This window comes from Pagrus pagrus, assembly GCF_965226575.1.
Source record: "Pagrus pagrus genome assembly, chromosome: 20".
In the NCBI taxonomy this organism is placed as follows: Eukaryota; Metazoa; Chordata; class Actinopteri; order Spariformes; family Sparidae; genus Pagrus; species Pagrus pagrus.
The window spans coordinates 27,472,891-27,491,378 of record NC_140207.1 but is presented as its reverse complement, the minus strand read 5'-3'; the positions used below and the strand labels follow the sequence as shown (position 1 = coordinate 27,491,378).

At 42.2% G+C, this 18,488-nt stretch overlaps 1 long non-coding RNA gene across 1 annotated transcript; it reads right to left on the bottom strand.

Annotated features, from left to right (window-relative positions):
• Nucleotides 1-291: 291 nt before the first annotated feature.
• LOC311249648 lies at nucleotides 292-12,357 on the bottom strand. Its single transcript, XR_014621208.1, has 12 exons — nucleotides 12,224-12,357; nucleotides 10,843-10,951; nucleotides 10,610-10,710; nucleotides 10,247-10,519; nucleotides 10,002-10,095; nucleotides 9,766-9,833; nucleotides 9,451-9,669; nucleotides 9,283-9,342; nucleotides 9,043-9,183; nucleotides 8,836-8,880; nucleotides 8,647-8,727; nucleotides 292-8,558 (listed from the first exon to the last, which is right to left on the bottom strand). It is a non-coding gene; the product is annotated as an uncharacterized lncRNA (long non-coding RNA).
• Between the last annotated feature and the right edge of the window lie 6,131 nt (nucleotides 12,358-18,488).

Below are 18,488 nucleotides of genomic sequence, written 5' to 3'. Positions count from 1 at the left end.
TTTTTGTTTTTTATATTGAACACACAATATAGAATAACACAAACCTCTTAAGGAAACATGATGAATGTTATGAAAAACTTTTTTTTGTCTTTTTATACATTAAAATGCACAACATAGCACACAAAACTCCTAAAAGGAAACATCCATATAAAAAGAAATACGATATAAACGTTAAACAATTATTTTTTGGTCATATATCTGTCTATCTATCTATCTATCTATCTATCTATATATACAGTACGAGGCAATGAGGCTATATATATATATATATATATATTATTTCTGCTCTTGTCCTTAACTACTCTTCTAGGTCCTAGATGTAAAAGAACACATGATTCCCTCATGGTCACTGAAATAAGTTGGCACCACTAAGGATTCAACAACATAATGTGTTGTTTTCACATACACATGATCAATTAGTGTGCCGTTTTCTGTTGTTGGTCGTTTCACAAATTGAACAAACCCTTTGTTTGTCATGAATTTGGCAATTGACAATGATTTCAAAATGTCGTCATTGAAATCTCCCATGACGGCGACTGTGTCGCTTTGTGGATTCAGCCAATCAAGTAATTTGCTTAAATTTTGTTTAAACAAAGTCATGGGATAAGATGGTGGTCTGTAAATTACAGCTATCAATATGCTGTATGTAGTGCAGTGGTAAACCAAACATTCTAAATTTACATTTGGTACCTGGAGAACATTACATGCCAAATTGTCTGCACTATAAAGGCCAACTCCACCATGTCGTTGACCTTGAATTTCTGTCAATATTGGGTCGCTGCTACTGTAGGATAAATTCCTTGGCTGATTATGAAATACATAACCGTCCATCTTTACAGTTTCAAATGAGGAAACTGCAGGCAGCCATGTTTCTGTAACAGCAATGCAGTTAAGCTGCAAATGCTGTGTACACAATGCCAAATCGGATACATGTAGGGTCAAATTCTGCACATTCATCAAAAACACAGTAAAGGTCTGCGTATTGAATTTGTGCCTTGTAATATTCTCGACCATGAAGGGAGGCATCTGTTCAATTGCATCTTTAATTGTGTCCTTACAATAGATAGCTTTCTCCTTAAAATCCCTGATCACCAACCCTGACAAATCTCTAACCCGACTCAAACCTACATACGCCTGTCCAGCTGCAAAAATCTTTTCAAGAGACACTACCGCTTTATCTACTGTAATGCCTTGTACTTTATGTACTGTACAAGCCCAGGCAAGCTTCAGTGGAAATTGCCTACGCATTCCACCCTTTTTGGTTACCCTATCCTCTTCAGGTCCAATGCCCGTGGAACCCATTTCTACCGCAGAGGCAAATGCACAGCGTTTCCTCTTCTGTACGCCTACCCTATCGTCATCGAATTTGACATACACCGTCTGAGGAAACCTCGTTTCGTCATCCTCTGGATAAACTATGTGTGTGACAGTGCCACACGCCCCATTGACCAGACCGTCCGCTACATCCAAGTTTTTAAACAGCATTACGCGGGCATCTTTCCCTAACAGCAGCGTCTCATCCAGACATGTGTCGTATGCTCTGGAATGATGTCCGCTTATCAACTCCAGCTTGCCTGTTTTCTTACTGTTCACGTAATCCTGAGCCTGTATCGCAACATAATCCGGACAAGTTATAAACAACCGCTGTAGATTATGTACATTTACTTGTCGACTTGTGGGAAATATGTGCAAAGCTGAGCTGACTTCGCCGGTTTCACAACGTTGTAATATTTCAATGTCGCTATCCAACATCGGGGTACCTTTTGAACGAGTTCTAACTCTATTCAACAACTCTGCGAATACCTGATCTTTCTGACGAACGATTGTTTTCAATTCCGCAATCTTAAACAACCGAGACCACAAATCAACACCTACGTCGTCTAAATACAAAGGTTTCCCTTTCACCGGAGGCAACTGATAAAAATCTCCAACTGCAATTACACTAACATTTCCAAACGGGGAATAGTCACCAGATTGCTTAATTTGTCTTAATCTTCCATGGATATAAGCCAATAGTTTGTGATCAACCATAGAGATTTCATCTATTATCAAAAGCTGCAAGCTACTATATTTAGCACGTAAAGAATTCAGCTTCTCCTCACCCAACGGAGTGTAAGGTAAGCGTACGTCTTTACCAATGCTAAACGCATTGTGAATAGTAGCCGCATTTAAATTGTGCGCCGCTATCCCCGTAGGAGCCGTTAGTACAACGCAAATGTCGTCCGGATCGCGACACACTCTCGACGACAACCTCATTGCCTCGTACTGTATAGCCTTGATCAAATGGCTCTTACCTGTCCCCGCACCGCCTGTAATAAATACATGTATCGGATCTGGCTTTGCTCCACTTACCCTATCTAAGCACCACTGCCTAATCTGATAAAAAATACACATCTGTGTCTCATTCAGAGACCTAACTAAAGCCAAACCGTCACGTCTGCAGAGGACATTGTTCCTCTTTTCTAAATGTGCAACGTCTTTACCGTTTACCGCTAAATCTGGAATGCCATCTACTGGTTCGTCAACTATCTGCTCCGCCTCTCTACGTTCCTCTATACACTCTAAACGCTCCAACTCCTGCTCGCACCAGGCATCTTCTACAACACCGTCACTATCGATTGAATTTTGGATATCGTCCAACTCGTCTGCGTCCCTTTCAAATTTGCATCTATTCTGATCGACAACCGCTTTGACCGAATGTAGCGATTTATCACCCAATCTCACACGACCGTGACTATAAAACTGCTCAAACGTCTCAAACCCCGCCGGTTTGAGCTGCCCGTCTTTATGATACGGCAGGAACAACTGCAAAATGCTCTGATGGAACAATTCCGGATTCTTAGTCTCCGAAAAGCGCACGTAACGAACAACGGCGGGCTGCGTACGTGTTCTTTTCACAACAAAACCACAATCGTTGTTTAATTTCACCCTATTGACACACGTTTCATTTTTACTCAAGACGCGATACTCTGACGCAAATGCTGCCAAACACATGTAATTAATGTACTATCCTTCGGCCTATTCTTGTACCGGTCGACAGTATTCCTCATCCACATATCTTCATCGGTAAGATCATGTGATGATGCCTTTTGTTTTAACACGCTTAAAGGCAAACTCATTCTAACTGTATTCTTCCCTACCGGCACAAACACAACTTTCCTAGAGCACTCCTTTAGATGCATGTTTGTCAACCTATACACTGCCTCCTGAGCACAAACATCCCTATTGTGTAAATACACACTTCCTAATTTTTTCAATGCATCTTTAGCACTACTATTACCCTCTTTAGCTGCTTCTCTCTGAGCATTTCCTAACAACAACCCCATCTCCTTTTCTGCCTTGGAGATGTAAGAAATAATGTAAACTACACAAGCATAGGCATCAACGACATATTGGATGTCAATATTAGCATTCCAACATTTTAACAGTGGTTTGCTATACTGATTGATCCAAACCTCGTTCGCCTGCCTCTTCAAAACAACATGCGTGTTCCTTGCTACACGATTATACGCAGCCTCGAAAACGGTTTGATTTAAGCCTAAATGTCTAAACAACTGTTCCACACTATCAAAACTGGCATTGTCTTCTGAAAGAGCCATTTTTATTTTTGTCATAATGTTCACTGCAATCTCTTTTTCCATTATCTCTGGTTCTTTCTGCCCCTGATTTTTGCATGCACAACTGTCCAATTTATGTGCCTCATCTACCTTACATTTACAAGATTCTTTGCCATCCTCTTCGCTGACTTTACGTGAAATAAAAGTTTTTGCAGATGGCGGCTTAGGAAAATTGAAACGACAAACAGTTTTATTCTTTTTACAAGATTTTGAATGTCGTTTTGAATGTTGTTGCACAGATGTTACAATGTCCAATAATGCTTCATCCTGTGCTGGTAATTCACATGTGACATACTGATCAATAAATTGAACTACCTCTTCATCTGTGTTTTTATCAATTATTGGGGCATTCTCTATCCAAAAGAGGCAGTGAACATGTGGTGATCCACGCTGCTGGAATTCCACCCTATAAAAATAATCCTTTATTTTGCCAATAGGATTAGATGGAGACATCAACACCTCTCTCAAAAAACAATGCCAGCGAAAATCAAACATTCTGGCCGCGGTGACCGGATTGCCACGCAAAAGTTCACACCTATCTGCCCATTCTAACTGTTCGACTGTCTCTGTTCTGCCCGCCTGCTTCAATATGCTATTGAGCAGATTTTTCCACCGCATATCAGCTGAAGAAAATGAACAAAACCACGTCAGGACACCCAGCTGACGAACACAAGCCAACAAATCACGCTGGGCTCCCTGCCAAAAAGATGGGGTACCTCTAATAGGTTTAAGAAAACGAAACCCATCATCAACATGCAACAACTTTTTCAAGGATTCTTCATCATTCAATAAATGTTTGGTAATTTTTTCAGATCTAGCACCTCCTTTACCCTTCCGCAATGCTATTGATACATTTGACACAACCTGTTCTACCTCAGATAAGTACTGAGCATAAAAGATGTATTCAACATTTTGTGCAAATCTACCATCAGCATGTAAAATCCTGTTATTGAAATAACGCGACAAAGTCAAACGATGCTGTCTATTATCACGATATGTACCAAGTCCCGTAGGAAACAACACTGGGAAGCATTTTGCTTCATTTGTATGATCAGACAACAACCTGACAGGAGAGTTGCCTTCTGCTGGAGCCAAATTCAAGATATCATCAAAAGATTGATCCAGTGTTTCCTGACCAATATCTACAGGCATAAGACAAGTATCCTGAAACATGCAGTGTTGTTGTCTATCATGCAGAAGCTCATCTTCCCCAACATCTGCAGATGCTTCACCACCACCATTACAATCAGTATCCGGTTCCCTACAAAAGTGGTTTATCCACGCTTCATTAAACTCTACATCTTTATAATGGACATTTGTCCCTTTTAAATACTGCAAAGCCTGCCTTACGCGTGTACTATCAACAAACTCATACTCATAATGTCCTTTATAAGTTAGCTTCCGCTTCAACTTTACCGGCAACAAAGATCCTTCCATTTCTGTACGTGGCAGCAAATTGCTCGTCTGCACAATATTTGCAGGAACACACGTTACAGGTCCATGTACTCCATTTTGCCCACCTTTAGGCAACGCCAACATCTTCATAAACGGAATATGCATCGCGATCAAATGTCGCTCTAAACTATTCAAACATGCCAATTCTGGTGGAATGGGACAAACCGCCAAATTGTTCAATGCACATTCAGGTGGCACAACACCTTTACTAATCTTAGAGTGACACGTGCTACAAATCCACAGCTCTCCTCTAGCTGTATCCAACCATTGACACGGCAATACGCAGTCTTCATTACATTTATGCAAATACTCTTCACTAATACATTTATCTGCAATTACACTTATTTCTTTACTTTTTGTATAATTATCTCTTTTACACTTTAAAACCTGATTCTTAAACAACCCTCTGTGACATACACAGCACACAAAATCTGGCCCATCTTTAACTTTATCCCAAAACTGTTCTCTAACATAATCAAACTGCTCTGCCTTTTCTTTATTTTGTTCCCTCTTCAATTTGTTTGCAGCTATAACACGCTTCTTATGCTCAAGACTTCCATGATACTTAGTTGTACTCATGGCTTTTACATGCTGCCTGTGCACTTCACTTTCCCTATATTTCATTTTACTCATCTCCTTAAGTTTATGCTTATGCACTTCACTTTCCCTATATTTCATTTTACTCATCTCCTTAAGTTTATGCTTATGCACTTTATTTCCCCTATATTTCATTTTACTAATTTCCTTAAGTTTATGGTTATATACTGCATTTTCTCTATATATCCTTTTAACCATTTCAATAACTTGATGCTTATGCACTACATTTTCCCTATATTTCCTTTTCTTCATTTCAAGAACTTTATGCTTATGTATAACATTTTCCCTATATTTCCTTTTCATCATTTCAATAAGTTTATGTTTATACATTACATTTTCCCTATATCGCCTTTTATTGATTTCAATGACTTTCATCCTATGCAAATAATTTTCCTGGTATTTTGTCATTATTTTTAACTTCTTTTTATTTTTCAAATACTTAGAAAAACTAACATTAGTTGGGTTAAATGTAAATGAAGTCTGCTCTTGCCTAGACACAGTACTATCCTTCTGTTCTATAACATTATCTTCAATATCAATAACTTTTTCAGCTACACAACCTGGAGCTACAACTGCACTTGAACTCTCAGCACAAACACTACTCTCTCTACTTTGCCGTCTAAAATTGTACCCTCCGGCACAAGACACGCTCACTTTGCAGTAACCATAACAAGTCTGCATCTGAGGCTTCATAACACAAACAACAGTCTCATAATGGTTACCGTTGCAATTTTCCAAATACACTGCCTGATTACACAACTGCTTATTCTTGCAACTGTATTCAAGCCAGCGATCACCACAAAACGTGAAAATATTTACTCCTAAACAATCTGCTGCTGCTTGAATCTCTATTTCAGTGGCCCAACTACCAACATAGCGCATTCTTGATCTACTCAGATAATCTGCCATCGAGGAATACTCAGGACGCAAAGTATATGCTAAAGGATTGGTCTGTAATTGCTTAAACACAGCTAATCTAATTTTCCTATGATTCTTCTGTGTACCACACACAGCTTGACTAACCGCTCTAAAGAAACAATTACCATCACCAACTATTTGCTCATTCTTACAAGGAGCCCCTAATTCACCACCCTCTGTAGATACTAGATCGAGTTTCTCCGACTCTACGTTCAACTGTTTGCACAAAGCTTCTGCAACGTCACTACGCAGCGGATTAAACTCAAATCTTTTACTCGTCACATCGCTGACAAATACAACATCTGAATTAACCAGATTAACATCCCTGCTTTTCAACTTTTTGGATCCACGATTACCCACTGAAATCTTGCGTTTCACACCTGTCTGACTGCTGCCACTGCTGCCAAGGCTTACCTGTTCAGCCGACACTTTAAGCGGTGGCTGAAGAGGTAAGCTACGACCAAAGTCGACCTCTCTGCTTTCCACAGTTGCGCTTTGACTTTTGTGAGTGACACAAACACCAGCAATCTCAAACAGCTTTGGAGTGTTCATTGCGGTGGCAAATTTGCATATGTGATCAAACACGCGGTCAAGGCAACTAAGATACACAACAACGCTAAACCCAGTCACATCTACCATGCCATCTGCACCGCGTGCGTGAGAGTCAACTACTGCATACTGCTCATCTCGACCAATGATAGCACACGTGCTGCCACTCACAGTCAGAAAGCATGTGTCATATTTGCTACACATCTTTCCCAAACCATTCCTGAGAGTGGTGTACACGCCTGCATCAACAAGCTGTCCCTCAACCACATCAACGTCACCAGAAACGTAGTCACCGTACTCAAACTCAAATTTCTCTCCATCGATAATGGACTCTTTAGGCAAATCTGGAACGCACAGCAATTCAGACTGCCCACTGATAGACTTACTTTCCCGCAACGACGTGTAGAGCTCGTCCCCTAAATCTACAACCTTATCCAGATCGCCAGACTGCCACGAAAACACAGTATCAATGCTGTGTTTGGCTATAGCTACCAAACTTACAGCCATACACTGAAGCCCTCCGTGTTGGAACCGAGCGTCCCCTTGGTGAAAAGTTCCCCTGATGGAACTTAGGTCGGTCTCTGGCCTGACTGAAATGCCATCCTCCAGCTTTGCTGCAACGCCGACGTCAACGGTCTCGCCTGCAAACAATGTAGCGCTATCCCCGTCGTTATCTACTGGACACTCAATGACAGAAATGCCATGCACGGCATACCACTTCGCGCCTAAAGACTCCTGCAAATGACTGATGTGAAGCATCAAGTCATTAAGGCATGTATTGAACACAGCCACAGATGTGCCAATACTAGATGCCATCCCAGATGCATCACGCGTGCCACAATCAACAACCACAAAATACCCGTTATGGAGAATAACGGCACTGACCGCACCCCCGAGGTTCAACAGACACGCGCCGTGGATAAACAACTGCTCTTGCAGCTTCTCGTACATCGCGGTGTCTCCCTCCAGCCAATTAAAATCGCTACGTGCTGGAGGAGGAATAGCTACCTGCCACTGCCTGCCAAACACATTGTGCTGTTCGAGCAACTTGCACAAGTCCTGTCTATCCTCGCTCTTCTGACTAGCTTCGATGTAACTGGCCAGTTTGCCACCTTCTACGCCTATGCTATCGACATCTGTCCCTTTCCACGTACACACTGGAGAAATGACATGTTTCATGACTGCTGCAACGCCACATGCCATGGGTGTATTTATGTCGTAAGTGACTGGTGCACTTTTGACACGAATACCAGGAACAACAGACTGCAAGACCTCTTCACACCTGCAGGGAACGGGGTTAGCGTCACACTTACCTTTGTTGGATCTCGGTGTCGGCGAGACACCGAGATCGACGACAGGCCGAAGGCAGCCGCCCGGCGCAGCGACGACAGGAGTGTCGCCGGCGGAGGTGGCGACGGCGACCTAGAAGACAAGAAAAACATTAAATGATCTACAAATAAACTAGACTACTATTTTTATAAAAGGTACTAGACGCACAAACTGTACTAACCTCCTCCCTGGCGTCTGCTTTCAGATGAGCAGTTGCAGGCGGTGGCACGGGTTTCACCACGGGCAAAGCTCTCGCCGGGACCTAGAGAACATTTTTTCCCAATGATTATCCAATTATTGCCGTAATACTGCAGACGTGCACACAAAAAAATGCCCAATAAGTCAAATATCGAATAAAATCGAGACAAACCTTCTGGCTTGCAGAAGTCCGACGACGATGTTCCACTTTTGGACGCTAATGGAAGAAAAACAAAATACACTTTGTGAAGCCATATTTGGGCAAAAGCCCTTGTGGACAATATTGTGCAGTTTTGCATGTTGTTGTGAGTGTATCAGGAAAAAGGAGATGCTACACAGCCTTCAACAAACCAAGAGATACAACTTGCACGCAGTTTACCTTTGAGCTTCGTGGAACAGCGGTGGAATCGGGTGTAGGAAGATGGGATGGCACAGCAGCATCCATCGCAGCCAACACCGAACTGCTGAACCAAACAGGGTTTGGCTGGATGAGTGGAAGTGCGCTTGCACTTGCGTCAACCTGCGAAATGCATATAGAGAATGGCTCCTCTGTCAAAACACCATCATCAAATCGACAATTGCATCCAAAACAGGCTAGGTTAAATCAAGTGTAACATACCTGCTGCTGAACCACCCTCTCTGCACCAGAGGACTGCTCACGTTCCTCAGGTGCTCTCCTCTGTAATGACAAAAAAAGATACTTTGTATTAAACAACCAGTCGACCATTGCAGAGGTCAGCTGATCAAAAATACATCGACCGCGCCATTACAATGCGTAAACAATTACCTTCCCGCCCTTGCCGACGACTGTCCACTCAAAGGGGTTTGAGGGACGAGGTACGGCGACCTGTCCCCTGACGACCACCTTTGGGACGACGTGCCTACGAGGCAACGATGCTCTGGGAGCAGGCTGGAGCTTTGGTGTCGGAGGCTGCAGTTGTTCGAACGCAGCGTTCCACAGCAGCCCGGCTAGAACGGGCATGCCGTCACTATCGCTCAGGTGAACCTGCGAAAATAACGAAAATGAAACAGATTACGCGGTGCAATAAACTTGTCATTCGGCTACAGACAAAGTGTAGATGATGCTATGTATTCTACTTACACCATCTCTGCACCACAGCTCACGGCGGTTCATAGGGAAATGATCAGCTGTAGAGAAGTACCTGACACCTAAAAAAGAAAAATAACATACATTATTTTAACACATCTATGGATTATACTTTAAGTTTTACCGGAAAGATTATGGAAATTGTAATATTCGTTTAAACGGTCTGCCAAACAACATATGATGCATTATGCATGGAAATGTACTTAAACTATAGTCTTTTTAAAGCTTACCCATACGTGCTGCCACGCGGCGGAACTCTTGACGCATGAAGTCTTGCTGAAGGACTTCAACGGTCAAACGAGGCACGAAGTCTGCGACACACACCTGGAGAGTAAAGTGGTTGTTAACGACAAAGTAATTTCTTTCTGAAAATGCAATAACTAATGTCATATAAATATACATTATTTTGCAACAGTTCATACAAGTACATTAACTGTGGTAATATATCAATGAATACAATAGAAAATAAACCTACGTTAGACCATCGACTGCAAGCAGCCTGCAGGAAATTAGCGAAGTCTGCCCCTGCCTCGTCGATGGTCTTGCTGGCTGTCAGGTTGTTGCTAGGCGCCATGACCAGGACTGCGTCAGGAGTCCGAGGAACAGCAGCGTGCAGCAACTCAATCCTCAGCTCCCTCGCGCAGGCCCCGGGCGTGGACATGATGCCAAAGGAGAGTGAGCCCTCTGGCATCGCAACAATGCCATCTGCGAAAGCGCGCAGATGGGAAGCGCCTATGAGAAGAACAAACTGGAAAAAAAGATTACATTGTTAGAGAATGACAATCGCTAATTATTATAAGTCTTGTTATTAATATTATCATTATTGTTATTATTTTACCTTCTCGTCAGGGACTTCCGGCGGAATGACCAATTTGTGCTGTTTTCCCGTCAGAGACGAGATTGGCCATTGTCGCACAGCGTGGCGCCAGCCGGTGCCAACTAATACGCAGAAGAAAAAAACACCGAGATACACGCAGTTCATAAAATATTACAAATCACAAATCATGTAAACGCAACACACCTTGCCACTAGCAAAATATACATACACATACAAGGAAAAGATTTACATACGTGCGACAGAGACATTGGCGGGGCGCTGCGGTTCCACGTCAACCGTTCGCCGTTCTGCCATACGCCGTTTGGCTGCCTCCGAACGACGATAAGACTTGCCCCGTGGCATCTAATAACAAGTAGACATTTGATTAATATTGACATTACAACTCATCTTTAGCCTGCAATAATTGGAAAAATACATCTTATACACACGTTTAACAAGCAACCAGTGATGGAAGCAGAAGAATTAAAGTTGTTACTTAAATCAAAGTATTCATACAACACTGACAAATACTAGACTAAAATGCTGATAGTTTACTTTAACCCTTGTATTATGTTTGTTTGTCCCCCTTTACTTTGGTGTTCCCAGTCAAATTTGACCAGTCTGGTTTAACTGCTCTCACATTAACACAAAAAACACAATTTCAACATAATCGGCACCAAATTCTATTTAAGACCTTTTAATACTGTACATAGTGTATCCAACTACCAGTGAACATCAATAACTGCAGTAAATATCCAAACAATAGACACTGAAAGTAATAATAATAATAATAATAATAATAATAATAATAATAATAATCAAAACACAAACCAAATTCACAGAACATCATAAAATCAACATGAATAGTCATCTCTCTGTGTGTGTGTGTGTGTGTGTGTGTGTGTGTGTGTGTGTGTGTGAGAGAGAGAGAGACAGAGTGCAGTGAAGCGCTACAACGCCCGCGAAGTTCAAAAATGTACTCCAGCCAATCATGGCGCAAAACGCCTCGAAGTTGAAAATTTACTCCCGACACCCACCGCGCGACAACCCCAGCGACATTTCAAATATACTCGCGCCAATCGCAGCGCAATAACGGAGTCATTTACCAGTGAGCCGATGTGACAGTTGAAATGACTTGATATTAAATTAAATGAATATTGTCTAAAGACTGGCGTTGCTAGTAGCTTGTAGCTGCTTTAGCAAACACACAAAAGGCCCTCATATGCTACCAAACATGTGGTTATAACCTGTGCTAACAGCCAACCACCTCTCCTATGACTACAGGGAAGCTAGTTAAGGTAGCTACTGCAGGAGAAGGCTCGGTAACTTTTAGCTCGTCTAGAAAAAAACACCCAAAGGTTTCTGCTGCCGAGCGATGCTAATAATGCTTGCTAACTAGCTGTCTCGTGACAGCAGAGTAGCCAACAGTGTTAATAACAGCATTGATAATACTCATTTACAAACCATACACACACAATGTACCTTACTGAAGTTAGCAGTATTTTAGATACATTCAGAATTATGCATTCAAAATTACGGTTCGATGAGGCAGCTAGCATGGATGTTAGCTCGTTGTCCGAGCAGCCTTCTCTGTGCCGCGATGGGAAACAGCGGCTTTAATCAAGATGAACTTACCGTGTTGAGCAAGCTGAAGGTCCTTGAAGAGAATGCTGCTGTCGTAATCCGAAAGTGTTGGAAATATCTGCGAGTATCTGTATGTATTTGTGTGTATTTGTTGAAAAATCCGAAGAGCCAAGGTGAAGCAGTCTGCACAGGACGAGAGTCAAGTAACAGACAACCGTTCAAACGTTGCAGCGCTGACGTCAAGTTTTTTTCTCACGACGTGATTGGTTGATGCGTTCAAATCCATGACAAAAGCTAAGTAAAATCAATCTCCAATGCTTTTTCGCAGCGTTTTCCATAATCAACAGATATGATATATTGTTGGCTGCCAGGTGGGCATATAAGCGCGAGAAAGACACAGATGACCATAAATGCCACCTAATTCTTCAGTCTGAAATATTAAACATTTGTCACTTTCCAGTAGGCATGGTGGGTGAGGATATCAGTCACACCACATTATAACAGCATCCCTGTCATGTCAAACACTCAGCCGGTACGTATTTAAATTAACAAGAGGACACCGGGCAAACGCCTTGAAAAAAACACACACGTCATCATCATGACGTGTACCGTCACGCCTCTTTTGTCACATACACGTTCTCTCAAACATAACACAGGTATAAATTTAAGTAACTCCTACAGATTGCAGATGAAAACTGTCACTATTGTGTTTGTGGTAACATATAGGGAGGCACCTTTCCAAGGCACCACCAACTAAAAATAGGAAGTCAGCCTCATATCCATCAATCAGACTTTATTGATATAGCACATTTTATACAAATAACATATAACTGTAAAACTATATGTTCACATTCAAGCAGAAAGATCACCATTAATGAGGAGGCAACACAATTGACAACTTACTGATAAACATGGGTAAAACATATTTACAGCTTTTTCTGATAACAACCATAATCATTTGGAGCTTTTTTTTTTAAAAGGACATTATATGTATTGTTTCATCAGGCATTATATAAAACGGAAAACATTGAAAATCTTTACATTTCTATGATGACGGAATAAATGTATTCTTCATAACTGATACATTTTACAATCACAATCATTAAAAAGCTAAGGACAATCCCAGCCAAGATTAACACTGACTAAAATGGATTCCTCCCAGTTTTAAATCCAAACCCATTATATCCCGTTTCAAGCAGAGAGACAAATGCCAAAGCCTTTTCAGAGGAGATTTAAATGCAACAGTAATGCAGAGGAGGCAGAAGTGTTTCCAATACAAACTGCTCTCCTCTGCTGAATCTTTTCCACCTTTATTGACATGCATAAGTAAAAAAAAACAGCATTACATCACATTTAATCCCTGGAGAGTAGTTACAGTATAGTAACATAATCAGCCAGTAGGCTACAGTTATTGGATGTATTTGTGGTACATAAATAAAGCTTGAAGTGTATCCGATGGTTGTCTTTTCTGTTGGATGACAGAGTGAGTTTGTGTTTCACAAACGCTCTGATTTTGGTTATACTGTAGAAATAAAGCAGAAAAAAAATTCAATAACTGTTGGAAATTAGAGTAGTTGTTGTGGAGTAGAGGATTCTGACAATACTACTTTTAAGACCCTTTAAGCTTTGTTCAAACATTTTGCCAAACATCTATTCACAGCTCAAATGATATTTGTCTTAAATTTTCTAAAGGAAGGATGTGCGCGCCCGACAGCAGCATGCTGCAACACCAGCATGTACTGACAGCAGCATGCCCCGACAGCAGCACGCCCCAACGTACGTGGACTGCGAGGGCCCGTACATCACTGCTCGCAGTTTTAATTAGGGCCCGAGCAGGGAACCTGCGAGGTCCCTATTGTAATTGTAATGATTATTTATTAGGGCCCGAGCAGGGAACCTGCGAGGTCCCTATTGTTTTTGTAGAGATTATTAGGGCCCGAGCAGGGAACCTGCGAGGTCCCTATTGTAATTGTAATGATTATTATTATTAGGGCCCGAGCACGAATCTCGTGCGAGGACCTATTGGATTCGCTAGGATTATTATTATTATTGTTCCATCCCCAAAATCGCATTTTTCACTGCCTGAACATACCCCAAAACTCACCAAACTTGGAATATACGTCACACCTGGCGAAAAATTTTATAATCTGTTGTCGTTGTCAATTTTCGCCACTAGGTGGCGCTATTATCAAGGAAAGTGCGTTTTGCCTAATAACTCCCACATACTTTGTCGCACATTCAAAAACCTTATATCCACACGTTCAGTGAATCCTCCTGGATCTCTGGGTATAGGCCACGCCCATATCCGCCTACCGTTTTTTTTCGCTAGCTCGCAAAATGTCGCAAACCTACTTTTTCGAACTCCTCCCAGGGAATTTCACCAATTTACACGAAACTTTGCACACAGCATCTGTGGACCGTCCTGACAAAAAGTTATTAAAAGAATTTTGATATACCAAAAAATACTCAAGTTATTAAATTACAAATTCCTGCAGATTTCCCTCAAAACAGGAAGTTTTGCATATCTCCACACTGGTGTGTCCGAATGACTTCAAACTCAGGATCCTACTTCCCCATGAGCCCCTAAGGCTCTGTGCCAAATTTTGGCCGACCACCACTAGGTGGCGCTCTTTAAATTGAAGTAATTTATATCTCCACATCCGTTTGTCGGATTAACATGAAACTTGCTACACTTATTGCCAATGCCCTCCTGAGGATAGCTGATGAAGGTCATACCGATCCGACACTAGGTGGCGCTCTGGTGGCAGTTTAATTTTTTATTTGCCACTGTGCCCACACCATAACACTTATGGATATGAAACTCATAGGGGTGTTAGAGACTGGCCCCTGTAACTCACACACCAAAAATGACGAGCAGGTGGCGCTAAATGGCTCCATAGCGCCCCCTTGGAATATTTCAAAATTGAAGCCCTGCCCCCTACATGCACGTACATGAACAAAATTCGGTAGGCTTATGTATCATCACCAGCCGCACAAAAAACCCTCTTGGACACATACCCTCAGTCCAACAGGAAGTCCGCCATTTTCCTTCAAATTCAATCCTTCGCCATCAAGCAGGAAGGCCTGATAACTTCAACATACAATTTCCCATCGGCATCAAATTGATCACACATGTAGAGGGGCTCACCCTGAATACGTCTCTGCATCAATACTGCGTCATATCCATAGCGCCACCCACTGGACACAGGAAGTCACTGAAGATGTCACTGTTGTGTTTTGTGTGACATGAATCCCATTTAGGTTGGACATTTCCACAGGCAACAGGCAAGCACACATCTGGGCACACAGGCCTTCAACGGCGCCACAGCCCGACGTACGTGGGGCTGCGAGGGCCCGTTCATCACTGCTTGCAGTTTTAATTATTTTAGTTTTTCTTCCCAAATGATCGCATTTTTCACTGCCTGAACATACCCCAAAACTCACCAAACTTGGAATATATGTCACACCTGGCGAAAAATTTTATAATCTGTTGTCATTGTCAATTTTCACCACTAGGTGGCGCTATTATAAGAAAATTACGTTTTCCCTAATAACTCCCACATACTTTGTCGCACATTCAAAAACCTTATATCCACGCTTTCAGTGAATCCTCCTGAATCTCTGGGTATAGGCCACGCCCATATCCGCCTACCGTTTTTTTTCGCTAGCTCGCGAAATGTCGCAAACCTACTTTTTCGAACTCCTCACAGGCAATTTCACCGATTCGCACGAAACTTTGCACACAGCATCTGTGGACCCTCCTGACAAAAAGTTATTAAAAGAATTTTAATATTCCAAAGAATGCTCAAGTTATTAAAAAACAACTTCCTGCAGTATTCGCTCCAAACAGGAAGTGTTGCATTTCTCCACATTGGTGTGTCCGAATGACTTCAAACTCAGGATAGTACTTCCCCATGAGCCCCTAAGGCTCTGTGCAGAGTCTTGGCCAATGACCACTAGGTGGCGCTCTTTAAATTGAAGTAATTTAGATCTCCACATCCCTTTGTCGGATTAACATGAAACTTGCTACACTCATTGCCAATGCCCTCCTGAGGATAGCTGACGAAGGTCATACTGATCCGACACTAGGTGGCGCCCTGGTGGCAGTTTCATTTTTTATTTGCCACTGTGCCCACACCATAACACTTATGGATATGAAACTCATAGGGGTGTTAGAGACTGGCCCCTGTAACTCTCACACCAAAAATGACGAGCAGGTGGCGCTAAATGGCTCCATAGCGCCCCCTGGAATATTTCAAAATTGAAGCCCTGCCTCCTACATGCACGTACATGAACCAAATTCGGTAGGCTTATGTATCATCACCAGACGCACAAAAAACCCTCTTGGACACATACCCTCAGTCCAACAGGAAGTCCGCCATTTTCCTTCAAATTCAATCTTTTCCCATCAAGCAGGAAGTCCTGATAACTTCAACATACAATTTCCCATCGGCATCAAATTGCTCACACATGTAGAGGGGCTCGCCCTGAACACGTCTCTACATCAATACTATGTCATATCTATAGCGCCACCCTCTGGACACAGCAAGTCACTGAAGATGTCACTGTTGTGTTTTGTGTGACACGGATTCCATTTACATTAGGTAGGACATTTCCACAGCCAACGGGCAAGCACACAACTGGGCGCACAGGCCTCCGACGGCGCCACAGCCCAACGTACGTGGACTGCGAGGGCCCGTTCATCGCTGCTTGCAGCTTTAATTAGGGCCCGAGCAGGAAACCTGCGAGGTCCCTATTGTAATTGTAATGTTTATTATTATTATTTTTATTTATCCCAAATGATCGCATTTTTCACTGCCTTAACATACCCCAAAACTCGCCAAACTTGGAATATACGTCACACCTGGCGAAAAATTTTATAATCTGTCGTCGTTGTGAATTTTCACCACTAGGTGGCGCTGTTATCAAGGAAAGTGCGTTTTGCCTAATAACTCCCACATACTTTGTCGCACATTCTAAATCCTTATATCCACGCGTTCAGTGAATCCTCCTGAATCTCTGGGTATAGGCCACGCCCATATCCGCCTACCGTTTTTTTTCGCTAGCTCGCAAAATGTCGCAAACCTACTTTTTCGAACTCCTCCCAGGGAATTTCACCAATTTGCACAAAACTTTGCACACAGCATCTGTGGACCCTCCTGACAAAAAGTTATTAAAAGAATTTTGATATACCAAAAAATACTCAAGTTATTAAATTACTAATTCCTGCAGATTTCGCTCAAAACAGGAAGTTTTGCATATCTCCACATTGGTGTGTCCGAATGACTTCAAACTCAGGATCCTCCTTCCCTATGAGGCCCAAAGGCTCTGTTCAAAATTTGGGATGATGACCACCAGGTGGCGCTCTTTAAATTAAAGTAATTTATATCTCAACATCAGTTTGTCGGATTAACACAAAATCTGGTACACTCATTGCCACTGCCCTCCTGAGGATAGCTGACAAATGTGTTCCAGATCCGACACTAGGTGGCGCTCTGGTGGCCGTCTCATTTTGTATTTGGCACTGTGCCCACACCATAACACTTATGGATATGAAACTCATTGGGGTGGTATAGACTGGCCCCTGTAACTCACACACCAAAAATGACCAGCAGGTGGCGCTGTTATGAAGACAAAAGCGTTTTTGCCTTGACTGCCTTCACTTTTGATTCCTCAACGGAAGTTGTTGCGTGAACAAGCCACAACGGCAGCATGCCCCGACAGCAGCACGCCCCGACACGCGTGGACTGCGAGGGCCCGTACATCACTGCTCGCAGTTTTAATTATTGTTATTATTATTATTTTTTTTTTTAGGCCAAAATGATCGCATTTTTCACTGCCTGAACATACCCCAAAACTCACCAAACTTGGAATATATGTCACACCTGGCGAAAATTTTTATAATCTGTTGTCATTGTGAATTTTCACCACTAGGTGGCGCTATTATCAAGGACAGTGCGTTTTGCCTTATAACTCCCACATACTTTGTCGCACATTCAAAAACCTTATATCCACGCGTTCAGTGAATCCTCCTGAATCTCTGGGTATAGGCCACGCCCATATCCGCCTACCGTTTTTTTTCGCTAGCTCGCAAAATGTCGCAAACCTACTTTTTCGAACTCCTCCCAGGTTATTTCACCGATTTGCACCAAACTTTGCACACAGCATCTGTGGACCCTCCTGACAAAAAGTTATTAAAAGAATTTTGATATACCAACAAATACTCAAGTTATTAAATTACAAATTCCTGCAGATTTCGCTCAAAACAGGAAGTTTTGCATATCTCCACATTGGTGTGTCCGAATGACATGAAACT